General features: G+C 43.8%; 1 long non-coding RNA gene across 1 annotated transcript in view; it reads right to left on the bottom strand.

The window, feature by feature from the left end:
- Positions 1 to 313: 313 nt before the first annotated feature.
- The window catches only part of LOC140648452 (uncharacterized), a 35,226-nt gene continuing 21,329 nt past the window's right edge, over positions 314 to 14,210 (bottom strand). Inside the window, exons 3-4 of the long non-coding RNA XR_012041219.1 lie at positions 7,392 to 7,445; positions 314 to 1,710 (exon numbers count right to left, since the gene is read on the bottom strand). This is a non-coding gene — a long non-coding RNA (uncharacterized lncRNA). The remainder of the gene's footprint in view (positions 1,711 to 7,391; positions 7,446 to 14,210) is intronic.

The raw sequence follows: 14,210 nt of genomic DNA, 5'->3' as shown, positions 1-14,210 counted from the left end.
CCCTCTCCCACTACATACACATTTGGACACATTAGGTGGCCAAATGGTTTTAAAAATTGGAGAAACTCTTGTTTCTGGAATTATCCTGCATTTATGTCATTTTATGGAAAACATTATCTGATAAATTTCTAAGTGAAAGATGGGAGAGTCCAGCAAAGGAAAAATGAAAATAAATGTGGCTCTTCTTAATTCAAAAGAGTTAAACTTGCATCTGTCAGAGCAGAACTTGTCCCAAAGTGAAGGGGAAATAGGATAAAGGAAGAAAAGAACCAAATGAGACTGAAACACATGTATTTAATGGGAAGTTGCTGATCAAGTTTAAATATGGGGGAATAAGATTGCCACTTTCAACATGTAAAAATATGTAGCCATCTCAATTTAGGCATAACCCATGTGTTTGACGCGTGCAGGTAGGTTGCAATTCTACCAATACTTGGTGAAATATTAACAACACAAATATCCCCCCCCTGTTTTCAGAAGAACAAAGAAAGTGGATTGTTTCTCTGATGAACTCGTGTGACAAGGTGGAGGTGCTATCTCCCCCAAAGTTCAACAGGCTCCAGATACTACAAAGCACAGAGTGCCAAAGCGGGAGGAGGCTGAGACAGAGACTCTAAGACTCCAGAGAGTTTCACGGGATCAGAGGAGGCTTTCTGTGCATAGGCTGGCATGAACGCGGCTTTGAGTGTCAGGCTTATATAATCAAGATGGCAGGAAGGGGATCTGAAACTACAGTGCCTCCATTTAGAAAAGGCACCTTGGACATTGCGGAAACAGACAATTTAAAAAGACAGTTTGAAACCATAGGCCTCCTTTTTCATGATAAGGGTCTGCTGCCATCTCCAGCTCAGTTGTCACCATTGCTAAGAGTCTCACGGCTTCAATCTGGTGAAGTAAACACCATGATCTTGACATCCCAAATGGCTCCACCTGCACTGCTGCACCGAGTGACCTGAAGGGTAGGTCTGAAGCTGAGGCAGCCAGGAACCCTCATCACCCGCCTGGAGCAACACCTAACCTGCCAGGCTACAGAAATCCCAGTGATACTCCCTGGGAGGCACTTCATTTCTGGCCAGGGTTTACAGTGCCTCCCAAGGGCAACTCTACCTGCGGTGCAGGCAGCTCCCAGGTTTCTTGCTAGCCATCTGTCCTCGCAGTTGCCACATCAGCCTGGAAAGACTTGGAGGCACATACAATCCTTCCCAGAAGAGTCACGATAGTGCAAGGGCAGGAGGCATGTGCCGACAGCCCAAGCACAGCCTGTGCACAGGCAGCCCTGAGACTCAGCACACTGCTGGGAGTCAGGATAGGAATAGGTCCCTCGCTAAGGAAATACAACAGCTGCAATCCCTATCCTTTCTATAACTACCTCTATGATCCAAATCGCCAGTTAAGAGATCAGGTAACCACAACTTTCCCCCAACAAACTTTCCCTGTGACGATAAGGAGGTTACGAAGGGTGGATAAACTGATGCACATTTCAGTATTATTTATAAACAAATCCATCCCAGATATTTTAGAAATGTGGATGAAGGAAAGAGGTTTGATTATTTCTCCATTGCACAAGTAACACTACCAGGAATGAAAACAGGGCTCAACAGCCCTGCTCTGAAGATTTTTGTAGCTGAATGGTCAGACCGTGTTTTGTGACTGTGGAGAACGGGGAGAAGTTCTTTCTTCTTTTCATTTGTACCATCCGCAGTGGTGCTCCTGTGAAAATACAAGACAGTCATGAATGACAGGGGTTGTAAAGCAGGGCTGCCATGGGATGGTGTGAAAGCAGAGCTGGAGATGGACAGTTAATCCTTATAACAATGTTTTAAATCAGACAAAACAGACCCTGGGATTACAGCATGGGAAGAGAAGGCACATTCAGGAAGGTCACCATTTCATTTAACTAATTTGAGGTCAGGGCAAGGTAGGGCAGCTGGAAAAGAGAAATGGAAAATGTTCTTTAAATGGCTTTATTAATCATGACAGGATCTAATACTGAGAGCGGGAAGAGAAAAACATTACTTTTTTGACCAGCATTTTAAAACAGTCCCATCTTCAGATGAACACAGTAAATGACTATTCCTTCAAGCAATGGATAGTGAGGAAGACCTTAAAGCAGATTTCTGGGACATTCATAGGTTCTTCTTTCATGTTTTTCTATGTCCATAACAGAAATAGTAAGGGGCACTGGAGTCTATACTAGTAAATATAGTAGTAAATTAAACATGCCAAGGACCAGTCTCTGGCCCTGAGGGTAGCAGGCTGTGAACAGCCCACATCTGTATTACGGACTTCACTTAACTCTCCAAAATGGATGGCCACCACCAAACTGCTCATTTGGAGTTGCTCGTTCCCTGTGCTAAGTCCAGACCCACCAGCCAGGAACAGAGGGTGACAGTTGACCTAAGCCAAACCCATGCTAAGGATTTTGCTAACAGTTCAGCGCTATGGGCAATCTCTTTCCCATAGCCAAAGGGGCTGCAAATACAGAGCCAACATTCAGCAGCTATCAGTAGGCAGGATCCCACGGACCTTACTTCCAAGAAAGCTTACCCTACAAACAAACTTCATTTAGCTCGATCATCTTCCCCTTTGCCTATGGTTAAGGTGCAGGAGCTGGAAGTCTTCCACCTTTATCATTTTATGCCAGTGGAAACTTCCAGCATAAGGTCCTACCCTAGTTCCCTGACTGATGATGTAAATGGATCTGAATTTATAGCGAAGACTAGTCGGTCTTCTGGGAGCACAGAATTGACTGGCCCTCGCCCTGCTTCTGCTCAGGAGTGGCATCTGGAGGAGATGGGAATGGGGCCCAGCCAGTGGGTCTGCAAGTGTGAGAATCACTGACTTAAAAAAAAAAATCTCCCTTTAAAAGGAGACAAAAAGGTGCCAGCTGTTACCACATCCCAGTGGTTGCATTAGCAGTGCTCTGGTCCCCCTTTCCGGGAAAGGACCCTGCCTCAGCCCCAGTCCACGGAGCGGGGGCCATCCTCCAGCAAAGCCTGTTTATTCATCTGTTAAGTGTTTGGACCTCCATGTTTAATCAAGCAAAGCACCTACCAAAGGGGATAGGAGCTTTGCCTGAGAGGAGTCTGCAGGATTTTGGCCTTTCATTTTAATGGTTAAGCAGCTCCGAGCCTCAGCCTTTGGCGGGGCTGGGGAGATCCGTGCAGATGGGAGACTGCTCCTTCTTTTCTTATGGTAAAATAAAAAAAAAAAAGAAGCTCATACATCATAAAACGTGACAATTCCCAGAGTAGTTCTTTTGGGGCTCCTTCTACCAAAGAGTTGTAGCGCTGCCAGGCAAAAGGAGAAATGGTCTTAATCACCCAAACCCTAGGCAAACACTATATCTTTTTTGTGAATCAAGTTTAAACAGAAGTTATGCAGGAAGGACCAAGTCAAAAACCACTTTTTCCAGATGTCAGAAAGATTGAAACACACATGAGGGAAAAAAGCAGTGTTACAAACTTTTAGCTTGATATATCTGGTAGGTGAAAGAACTAATGCTGTAAAGAAAATGTTTGCATAGTGCCGCTGAGTCTGCTCTAGACTATAATACTGGTCAAACAGCACTTTCACCAAATGTTTCTTAGCCATGCTGCTGTTTGAAGAGCAGAAAGTACAGGGAGGGGGAGAAAAAGAAAAATCTAAATGTGAACACAAAGTTCTATTTACTGAGATAAAGATTGAAGAAATAGATATGGTTATGGAAAATGCTCTTGAAATATGTTCCTTGTTATAAATAAACCATGTTGCCAGCACTTAAATAAAAAAAAATAAAATAAAATCCCTGTTGAGAGTCACAGGGGAGCAATACCATCGCCGGAATATCTGCTGATGCAGCTGAACTATGCTTAAGACATCTGCTGAGATGAAACTACTTTGTGGCTGGAGGTATTAGGAAAAAAAGAGTTACTTCAACAAAAAAATAGCCAGTGTGTGAAAACAAAACCACACCAAAATGTAACAGAACGTGCACTTCTACAACTGTGGCACCGCCGTACAGTAGTTATTCCATCAATCTGTCTGCCTTAGAAGTGAAGCAAAAGATTGTAAGACAGGCTGATAAATGAAGAAACCTCCCCCACAGCACTGCTTTCTGCAGAAATCTCAGATCCCGAACACAGTCGCAAGCTATTAAGAGAAAGCAAAGATCAAAAATAAATGGGGTTTAAAGCCAATTTATTCAAAACGAGTGCCTCGTTCACTTTGCTGCCGAAGCGCTGCGTTCAGACCCCGCGAGGTCTGCCTGCTGCTCGCTGCTGCGTTCATGAGCACCCAAATCAACGGGAGGAGCACAGCTCCCAGCAAGCACCCCAGGTCAGAGCCATGCCACCAGCTGCGGGCAGGGAAGGACAGCGAGCAGGCAGCCGGCAGCTATGCATTATCGATACTGGCATGCGCCACTTAACCAAGGGTGTGTTTTAAAAACAATTAGCTTAACTTGGAGGGGCTCTTACTTCAGTTTGCGAGCGGTTTGACACTGGCTTCATTGCAGCTGATTCTTTAATGGCTGGAGCTACACCAGATGAACTGCTTGACCAGAATGGACAGAAGCGACTCGTTTTAATTGAACTGGTTTAAAAGCCAGCTTCAACAAAGCACAAGCAGTTCCTGCACACAAACCATACCTTGCCTTTTGAGGGCTGCAGCCTTCCATTTAGTTTTTATAATGAGTACAATTCTCTGCACCTCCTCTGTGAGGAAAGTAAGAATTCAGGTTATTTTTCACTTTAATTTTAGTATGAACTTTTTACTTCTACTTTTTAAAACACTGCGTAATGATTATTAACCATATGTCAGGGCTTCAGGCAACAAGGGACAGACTGGTAGATCTAATGCACATGTACATTGGAGACATAATTCAGGAATACTGAGGAATAGGTATGCCCTCCTACGTCCAGATTCTCACTTGAAATAGCAGAGGCTTTCTGTAAATCCCCCTTCTCCCCCCATTGCCTTCTCTCTGGTTTCTTCTCTTCCCATCTAAAATTATCACAACTGTCATATACAGCTGTTGTCTCAGGTGTCACTCAATAAGCCTCTTCACCCCTGCCTCGCTGTTTTCCCCTGAAACTCCTCCCACCAGCATTTAAAAAAAAAATATTTGTCAGCCACCATATTTAGAGTTCCCATGTTCCCCTTTTCTGCCAGACTAATAATATCTTTTACCTCAATTCTTGGGTTGTCATGGGTTTAAAATATGAATCAACTCCAGGGTTATCTTCCAAGTCTTGCTATACCTCTGTACTTAAAAGATTTGGTATAATACTGCAGCAGGAGCTGTACAATTTTATTCAGGAGCAATTTAGCATCCAAATTCTATTCGTTGAGCCCCTTACTTATGTGTGCCTTGTGCATGCCTCGGACAGACCCCACGCATCTTCCTAGGCTTGTGGGTCAATCTCAATCTCTCTTCTGATGCTGTTCTGCCATATGTAAATGGCCAAATGCTTCATGGAGTAGGGTACAAAAACCATGTGTCCCATGTAGCAGGGGGCATAGATGCGTTTTAGTCCCCATGGAACTGTGTGGAGGAGACTGGTGCCAGCAGGAGATGCTCTGTGTCCCACCTGTGTCACCTAGTGGTGAGGGCACAGCCTGGGAAGGTCAAGATCTGGGTTGAAGCTTCTCAGTAGAACAGGACTGGAGGTGGGTGTGTGCCATGGCCATTGGACCATTGGATAAAAGAGGTACATTTCCCTTGTTTCCCAGACTGTTTTTCACATCTAGTCCTTTTTCTCCTTTGATTTTCTCATTAGTATCAGAAAGGGGAAAATGTCATTTCTTCTGATATGAGATATTCCACTCACTCCAAACCACATTCAGGTTTTTATCTCAGCAAGGAAAACTGGGAGAGAATGCCAGGTGAAGCTAAACCAGTTCTGTTGCCTGATTTTATTCTTCCAGAGAGACCTTGGTTGCCAGTTGAAAACCCTGTTTCTCAAACAGCCCTAACTGGCACCTTTTTACCTGTACGGAAGGGTCAGGCCCTGGTGTCCCAGATACACGATGCATTGCACAGCCACAAAAGGGTCATAAGCTCCCAGAAGGAGGATCCCCCAGATAATTCACCAGACAGTGGCAACTTTTCTTCTGATGATGCAATATGTGAAACTTTAACTCCCTGCTAGAGCATTTTAGTGAATTAACAGCTCAGAAAATGCTCAAAGTCCCCTGTTCATGTGGAAAGCAGTTGTAGCCTCTCTGATTTACCTCTGGTCCCTTAAGTAATGACTCAGTAACTGAGGTACCCTTCATTAATACATACTTGACAGATAAAAAAGGTAATGACAGTCTTGTCACAACAAGTCTCATTGTGGCTGTTGCTTTTCCTCTCTGCCGTTGCTTTCTGGTCCTGTTTGCTGGGAAACCTGACTCATCTGCTACTTTTGTAGCACAGAGTAATGCAGAGTTGGGGGATTCCCTGCTAGAAGAGCTATTTACAATTTAGTTGTAATCAGCATGGTTTGTAGAGGGTTTTTTGTATATATATATATATATGTGTGTGTGTGTGTACACTCTCTCCTGAATCTAAAGTGGTATGAGCTACTGTATGGTAGCTTTTGCAAAACAAAATAGTAAGGACAAAAATAAAGCTTCTATGTGGGTACTTAGAAGTATCTCCACAAGCAAAATAAGCTGAGAACGTACAGACTGTTTTTATCACCCGCTGATGAATATGAACTTAAGAAACATACAGGCAGTTAGAAAAAGTATACAAAAAAGCAGCTCTCTGAGATTGGAAGAAATGTAAATGTTAGCCATCCTAAAATTATTGAAAGAAAAAAAGAGACATTTGGTATTAGGTATACTTTTTTGGTCACAAATGGAGAATAGGTGATAACATGATGCAGATGGTATGTATCATGCTTTGATAAACACTTAATAAAAATGCTTCAAGCTCTCCCACCACCTAGTAAGTGATATACATATGGTCTTGGCTTAGTGACCATTTCAATGGGGCCAGTTCAGTGGGATTCAATGTTAGGTGCATCTGTACTGGTTGCTCACGGATGTTCCGGTTCCATATATAGTCCTTTCGAGCCTCAAGTACCCGCTAACTTAAATGGCAATCCAGAACGTAGAAGGTTTTGCAAATCAGTCAAGGAGGCTGTACTTACAACCTTTGCAGGAGTGCATTCATATCAAGAATAACTTATGAGCTAAGATGACTGTTCCAAAATAAATTCCTTCACAACAGACAAGTGATGTCTGACATCAAACCTTATAAAAATAGTTTTCCACCTTTCTGAGAATCACTGTATTTAATTTTCAATAGCTGCTTAGAAGCATTCATGCAGGGAATATGTACCATGTTCATTGTGAGTAGGGTACATGCTAAGCTCTCACATTAGAGAGCATCCTGTACCAATGGTGTATTCTTCACTCACCCAACGCTCCAGTGAGGAGAAGAGAAGGGTCTTTATACAACTCAGTGCTGGAAACTGGAAAAATAAAAAAACAGTGTAAAACAAACAAACGATACAGAGACAGAGATGTTAAGAATTTCCATTATTATATATATGCTGGTCTTTTCCACCCAAACAAGTCTTCATGCTACTGTAACTATTCAACTGATTTTACTTCAAAAGATATGGGCAGATCTGCAAACATTTTTCCCTGCATTTTTGTGGTTTTCACCCTTTCAACCCATTTTCTGCTACGGAATTAATTTACAAACAATGTGTGTTGTCCTCCAAGTAACCGTATGTGAAAGATACCCTGTGCAATGAGGCATTTCTTACGATTAGGGCCACCCAGTCTGCCCCCTGGAGACACGTCCTTCTAAAAACTGTGTTTATGTTTCCATTTTTATATAGTATTTGAAGCTGAAAATTTTCTCTTAAACGTTTGGCATAACCTTTTCATTACTCCATGGTATACTTCTCACACAAAGTAACAGGCAAAGAAGAGGAAAAATATCTGAACTTTTTTTTTTTTATGGTGTTTATGTCACGGAACATCTGGCATTAGCTTTGATTTAAATATCCTTCTAACATGCTAGAATTTATTTTGATAAAGAGCATTTGGTCTACATATCTTGATATGATAGTAGCTCAGTAGTTGCTGAGAATTAAATGATACCATTTTTCAACAGAGGAAAAATTTTTCAGCAGCATTGTAGGTGGGGTCTAGTGTGATATAGCTAGGACTAGGGGTCAAACCGCTGGTATGAAAAAGCTTAAACCATGACCATCTTCCACCATTTTAAGCATGACCATTTTGGCACATGAGTTTGTTCACAGGAGCATTGTTTCAGACTAGGATAAATATAGATGCTAGACACGACTCCACACTACTATTACCTCTGTAATGAAATTTAGGGAAAGGCATATTCCCCTGCACTCCCAGAAGTTCCTAACAGCCTCTGTGACTGGTGGGTCTGGTCCTCGGAGGTGCACATTTCCAGTGCAGCATTTGTCAGCCTTTCCCCACAGCTCTGCTGGGAAGTGCCTTGCTTGGACCCTCTGAACAAGCTCTTGTTTTCCTGCAATAAATAATCTCTGCTTATTCAGTTCCACTTAACTTCACAACCCCCCTCTGCCCTCTTACTTCTGTTCTGCTTCTGTTCCTGCGAGCTGTCCCCAGAGTTATTGCTTTGGCAGCTGAAGTCCTCCTCTGTCTTCCCCCAGCACCTCGCAGGCAGCCCAGGGAGCTGAAAACTGCACCAAACCCCTCCTTAGCACCCATGTTCCCACGCAATGGACATGCTGAAAGTTGTTGAGATTATTCAACATATTGTTTAGACTCATGGCTATTGGTCCTGCACCAAAAGCCTCCCAGAGCTGCCAGTGAGAGACCAATGTGGTTCGAGTTCATGGTTCAGAGTAGGGAAATGACCGACATGAGATAAGGAAAAGCAATCTTTCTTGTGCTATTACTGTAGAGGAAGTTTCACGGGGAGAAAATGAACCCTGCTTTTCAAACAGAAAGGAGATCCAGGCAGAAAGAAAATTTGCAATTTTTCTGGCTCATGCTGGAAGAGGAAGACGGCATTCAGGGTTCGCAAAACCAGCATGCACTATTTGGATACAAGTAGCCCTATACCATATGGATATAAGTATCCCTAACAGTCCAAAAAGAGGTGGCAATGCAATTGCTGGGCGTGTTGCTTGCAACCAGCATTACTGTAACAGAGCTGCTCCAGACAAAAGCCCGTACGTGGTCCTTGCAAGGTCCTTCTTCTTCTTATGGGCTTTCCACCTCTGCAGCCAATCGGGCAGAAGAGAAGTAACTGAAGGTCCTCAAGTCAGCTGCAGCAGTGGGACGAATCAGCTGCTCCTTCCTCCTCCTCCCAAGGGCTGGTGTGTGGGGCCCAGGTTTTGGAGGGGTGAGGAGGCCATGCGTGAGCAGGGGCAGTCGGCTGGTGGCAGCACCCCTGGGCTACCACGGGGCAGGCATGAGGACAGAGATGCTGGCAGAAGCTCCTGCCCCAAATGCCCATGGCAAGCTGTGGTGCACCTGGCCTGTTCATGGCCCTCGACCCCCAGCATTACAAACAAAGCAGAAAACCAGGAATCTTTGTCTGTGGCTGAGTGTTTTTTGAGCCTGTGAGCTTCACATTTTCTAGCTTTTCTCCATGACCACAACAGCTAAAACTTCGTTTCCTTTTTACTTTGTTAACCAAAGTTGGACACCTGTCTTCTAAAACTGGGATTTGAATTCCCCCTTGTTCCCGGCTAGTCTCTCCCTTCTCTATCTTCTCCTCCTCCTCTACAACACCCCAACACTCAAATTTAGGAAGATTTATGCTCGAGCTGATGGAGCTGGCAGCAGTATATTAGGAGCAGAAGGTGGTATTCAAGTAAAGGCCAACACAGTGCAGAATTGCAGAGCTGGATGCAAGAGCAAACAGAAAGGAAGCACCTACCATAAGGTACTTTGCATCAGAGCTGGCTGCAAATTTTTCATCAAAGCAAATTTTCATTGAAAATTTTTGTTCTTTTTTTGGTCAAAGACAAATTCTCCATGAGAGGTGCCTGCTTTTGCATTTTGTCTTAAAATAAATGAAGGCTACCAAACAAAAGATATTCCAATCAGCACATATTCCAGTTTTCAGCCAAATTATGTTTGACAAAAATTTGTCATTTCTCAGGGGAGAAAGGAACCTTTTTTCATCCAGTCCTATTTTATAAGCCTACAGTATACAATGCCTATTGTTTTCTGTGTTGTTAAACCTCTTACCATGGTTCAGTATTGCAGCTGACTTTCATGCTTGTGTTTGTATATTGAATATCTGTGGGGTAGATTACTTCATCGCTTATGTGTATCAATTCCCCATTTGGAAAGGGGACATACCACATCTTGTCTGTTCATCCGATAAGCAAAGCGACTACTGTCTCTTACTGTGCTTGGGTACCGTGCCACTTAAAATGGGTCTCCAGTTTCAATGGGTACTAATGTTGTGCTAATGTCATGCAAACAATACAAAATAATAGTCTTATTAAATGAGTATCTTCTGATCAGCTCCAGAACAAGCAAAGAAACACATGCTCACGTTTTCTTCCCCAGAAACAGGCCTCATGAAGCAAATCTCCCTGGTTGTCTGACAGTGGCTGATGTCCATAAATCTTTGTATGTCCATGCTGTTTGCTGAGCACACAGTGAGGACAGGGGTATCATGTGGGATTATTTGTGCACTAGTGATAAAAATCACATTGATATGAGAACTCAGCACTCATCCCTTCCCATTCCTCCAACAGCTCCCCAGATTATTCTGTCTCTTTTTTTCTCCTTTCTCAAAAGGATTTTATCTTTTCACTGCCAGTAGAAATTTCCATTACATAGTAGTGCCATTGCGTGGTAGCTGCTCTAAACATGCTTGCCATCAGCAGATCTGAGCTCAAGTTCACCGTGGAGAGGAACTGTATTTGCAGGACTGCCATCTCTGAGTGCTCTTCCCAGAACAAACCAGTTAAACTGGTTTGCTCTCAGCCCCCAGAAGAGAGAAGCTGGCAGAAGAGGTCCGGAGGGGCTCCAGCAGTGCTTGCATGTCCCATCCCCACCACAGCTAGTGCAAATGCTGCTTGGGTGCAAGGCAGTTGGGGGTTTCTGCCCAGTTGGCCCTTCATACGATGACCAAATCCTGAATTCTCAACACTGCCACCGTACACAGTACCAACGGTGTCTCCAGCCATTTGTGCCATGCTGGGCAAGTCTGTCACACAGCACTACTGGCAGGGAGGTATAATACAACACAGTATCATCAACGTCGCAAAAGAGGAAAAGGTCCAGGAGCAAAGATGAGAACCAAAGTGAGGGTGATGCAGTCTGCTTGCTTTATTCTTGTCTGTGCTTTCAGGTCCTGAAACGGCTCTTCTGCTGGCTTCACCCTGAACCTGAACTCTCAGACAATTAGTGCAGACCAAGCTCTGAAGGTGTGCAGAAACAGTATGATTTAGGACTCAGCTCTAAACAGACTCTGCAATAGTTTGGTGCAAGCAAGCGCCTGGATAGCAAGGGATGTTAAAGGCATACAAAACTCACTGCCTTCCCTGTGTGTCTCATGTCTACATAGCAATTGGCTTGGGTTGCATCTCTGAACTTTGCCTAAAGCACGTAACACTCATGAATCTGCAAAATTGGACTGGAAGTCTCCAGAGAAGAGGATTACCCAGGAGAATTTTAGTATTTCCTGCTTCCAATTGGGCTGGAACCAACACAAAAACAGCTATAACAGTATTTGGCTCTTGTACGCCTGGTCCCAGCCAAAAGGCAGGAAATTTAGAGGTATGTAAAGATGAAAAAAAACTGATGGGAGATTGGGGTGAGGAACAGAGCTGAGGTTTTGAGAAACTAAAGGGGGAAAAAAGATTCAGTTGGGTCAGTTCTTATTTGTTTCTGAAGCATTTTGCTAACCTGCAGGGCTAGGTCCTCCCCTCTGCATGACACCTGGACTTTCTTACAAAAGAAGAATCCATAAAGGCTAGATCTGGGGGCTTTGGCACTGGTTTATACCTCCCTGAAACAGAATAAAACTGCCAAGTCAGACTGGGATCTAGCCCAGAGTTTGTATTAATTAAATTATTTATTTAGCTGATAATTACAGGCTTCCTGGGCTTGACTCTCCTCATAGTCACACAAGTACTGTTTGGAGACCTCTACTGAATTCAGAGGAAAATGTAATCTCACTGTTCTTCAGCAGACCTGGCAACTGTTAGAAAGGCCATAGCAACTCTGCATTATTACAGATCCGTGCACAAGTGTAGCATTTCAGACAGAAACCACCTATCAAGATGAACAGTGGGAACTTGCTTTGTGTGTACATCTGGAAATGAAGTGCTTAGATGTAGCACTGCAGACTTTTGCTGCTTGTGACCTCTGTCACCAGCACAACAAACTTCACTTTTCGAGGGGAGGGCTGGATTTGTACATCTATGTGGCATGAACACAGCCTCTCAGACTGCTGGCTGCATTGTATAGTTGCATGCAAAACAGAAAACCAACCCTTTTAATAGCAAGCAAGGACTGCAATAGCAATCAGAAGGCATCCCGAGCAGTTTGTACGTAGTTACAGCAAGGTGGTCATACAGATTGCATGAAGAGCCCTGTGGTTGTGGAGGTGCCCACCAAGGTGCTACACCAGCCTCTCTGGATCTTGAAGCAATTCAGCCCAGTTGGCACTGCACTATATTGTCTGCATCGATCAGCAGAGAGCCTGCTTGAGGGCTGCTGCTCTACAGTCAGAATTGCCACTGGCTTCTTCTCCCCCCTCTGATACACTTGAAATGTATGTTCTTAGAGCCAAATCTGCATATATTCTGTATTTTTGCCTTTACTCTCGAGCTGAGTAATCCAGTGTAGACTGGCTGCATAAAGCTCTCATGTGCCATAACCTGTCCTATTAAATACTGTAAGCTATTAATGATAGCTCATGCTAGGGGATGAAGGGGCATCTTGTTGCTTTTCAACTATACGTGACTGCAAAGAGTTTAAGTGCAGCTCTTCCCCTGAGGTTATGGCAAGCAACCAGTAGCTGGGGCTGGTGGGGTACCAAGGCTGCTGGGGAATTTGCTTCTCCAGATGGGACAGAAGGTGGGCAAGGAGGACAGCTCTGGCCAACGCCAGTGGTAACCCCAGGCGCCTGCTGCATGCTCAGCCCCGGGCCAGTGGGCAGCATGGTGGTGGGACCTCTGCGAAGCTCCTGCTCCTGGGTCTTCCCTTCCTGCAGCCCTCTGACAGATGGGATGACTGATAGGTCTCGGCTGTTTGTGTATTTTGGTATGCAGCTCAGAAATTTGGCCATCCCGCTCTGGTGATTCAGACCACATACATCTTGATAACTGGGGATGTTCATTGACTCCTGAAGAGAGGGAATAATCTAATTAGGTTCTCACTAGTCATAAATTTGGAATAGTCACAGAAAATTTTAAAAACTGAGTATTTCCAACTGGGTTTCATATCCCTGGAAGATAACTGCCTAAATGTTTGGGTATTGGTCCTCTAATTAGATAAATATTTACCTGAATCCATTCCATTGTGGGGAAAAAAAACTTGTAAAAATTGGTCTTGAGTGATAGTTTGCTTTAGTTTTACAGCTGAGTCACCAAATGAAAATTCTTTTAAAACCTACTCCAGTCCTAGTTTTCATCCAACAAAGAAGGTCCAAGCCCTATGAGTCTTTGAATACCAGGGATCAAATTAAAAATGAGCCTGCATATAAAAAAAAAAGCCTTGGTTTTAGACTTACAAATAAAAGCATGAATACCTTGGTTTAACCTTCCTGTAGCCTCTTACTCACAATGTGCTTACATTGTCACCCAAATGCTTGAATAGAAAAGCTTTCCCCTGTGGCAGTGACTTTCTCTCTGTTTTCTGAAGTCTTGTGCCCCAGATTCACATTTCAGGAGAACACGCTATAACTCCGACTGCACATGCTACCAGACCACCCCATTCGTAGTTTTACTACATTTCTGTCAAAGAAAATGGGCAATGGCTTTGCCTTTGGCGTCTCTTTTACTGGCATCTTAACTTTGACATCTTTCAGCACTTGGGGCTTAAGAGGCTTCTTATAATTGAGAAAGGACAAGTCCAGCTCTTTTTTTCCATGAGCCCGTGCCGTGCTGGTCCCACTTGGTTATCAATGGCAGTGTTATGAAAGTTCAGCAAGGCTAAACACTGGTTAACTGCTTACAGGCTTTTTTGGCTCAGCAAGTAAATCCTTCAACAGTTCTGCTTGCTTACTCTGCTATCCCATTAGACAGGATAAC

This window comes from Ciconia boyciana, chromosome 1 (assembly GCF_034638445.1).
Source record: "Ciconia boyciana chromosome 1, ASM3463844v1, whole genome shotgun sequence".
Lineage (NCBI taxonomy): Eukaryota > Metazoa > Chordata > Aves > Ciconiiformes > Ciconiidae > Ciconia > Ciconia boyciana.
Note: the sequence above shows the minus strand (reverse complement) of the source record. Positions and strands in the feature narration are given on the sequence as shown.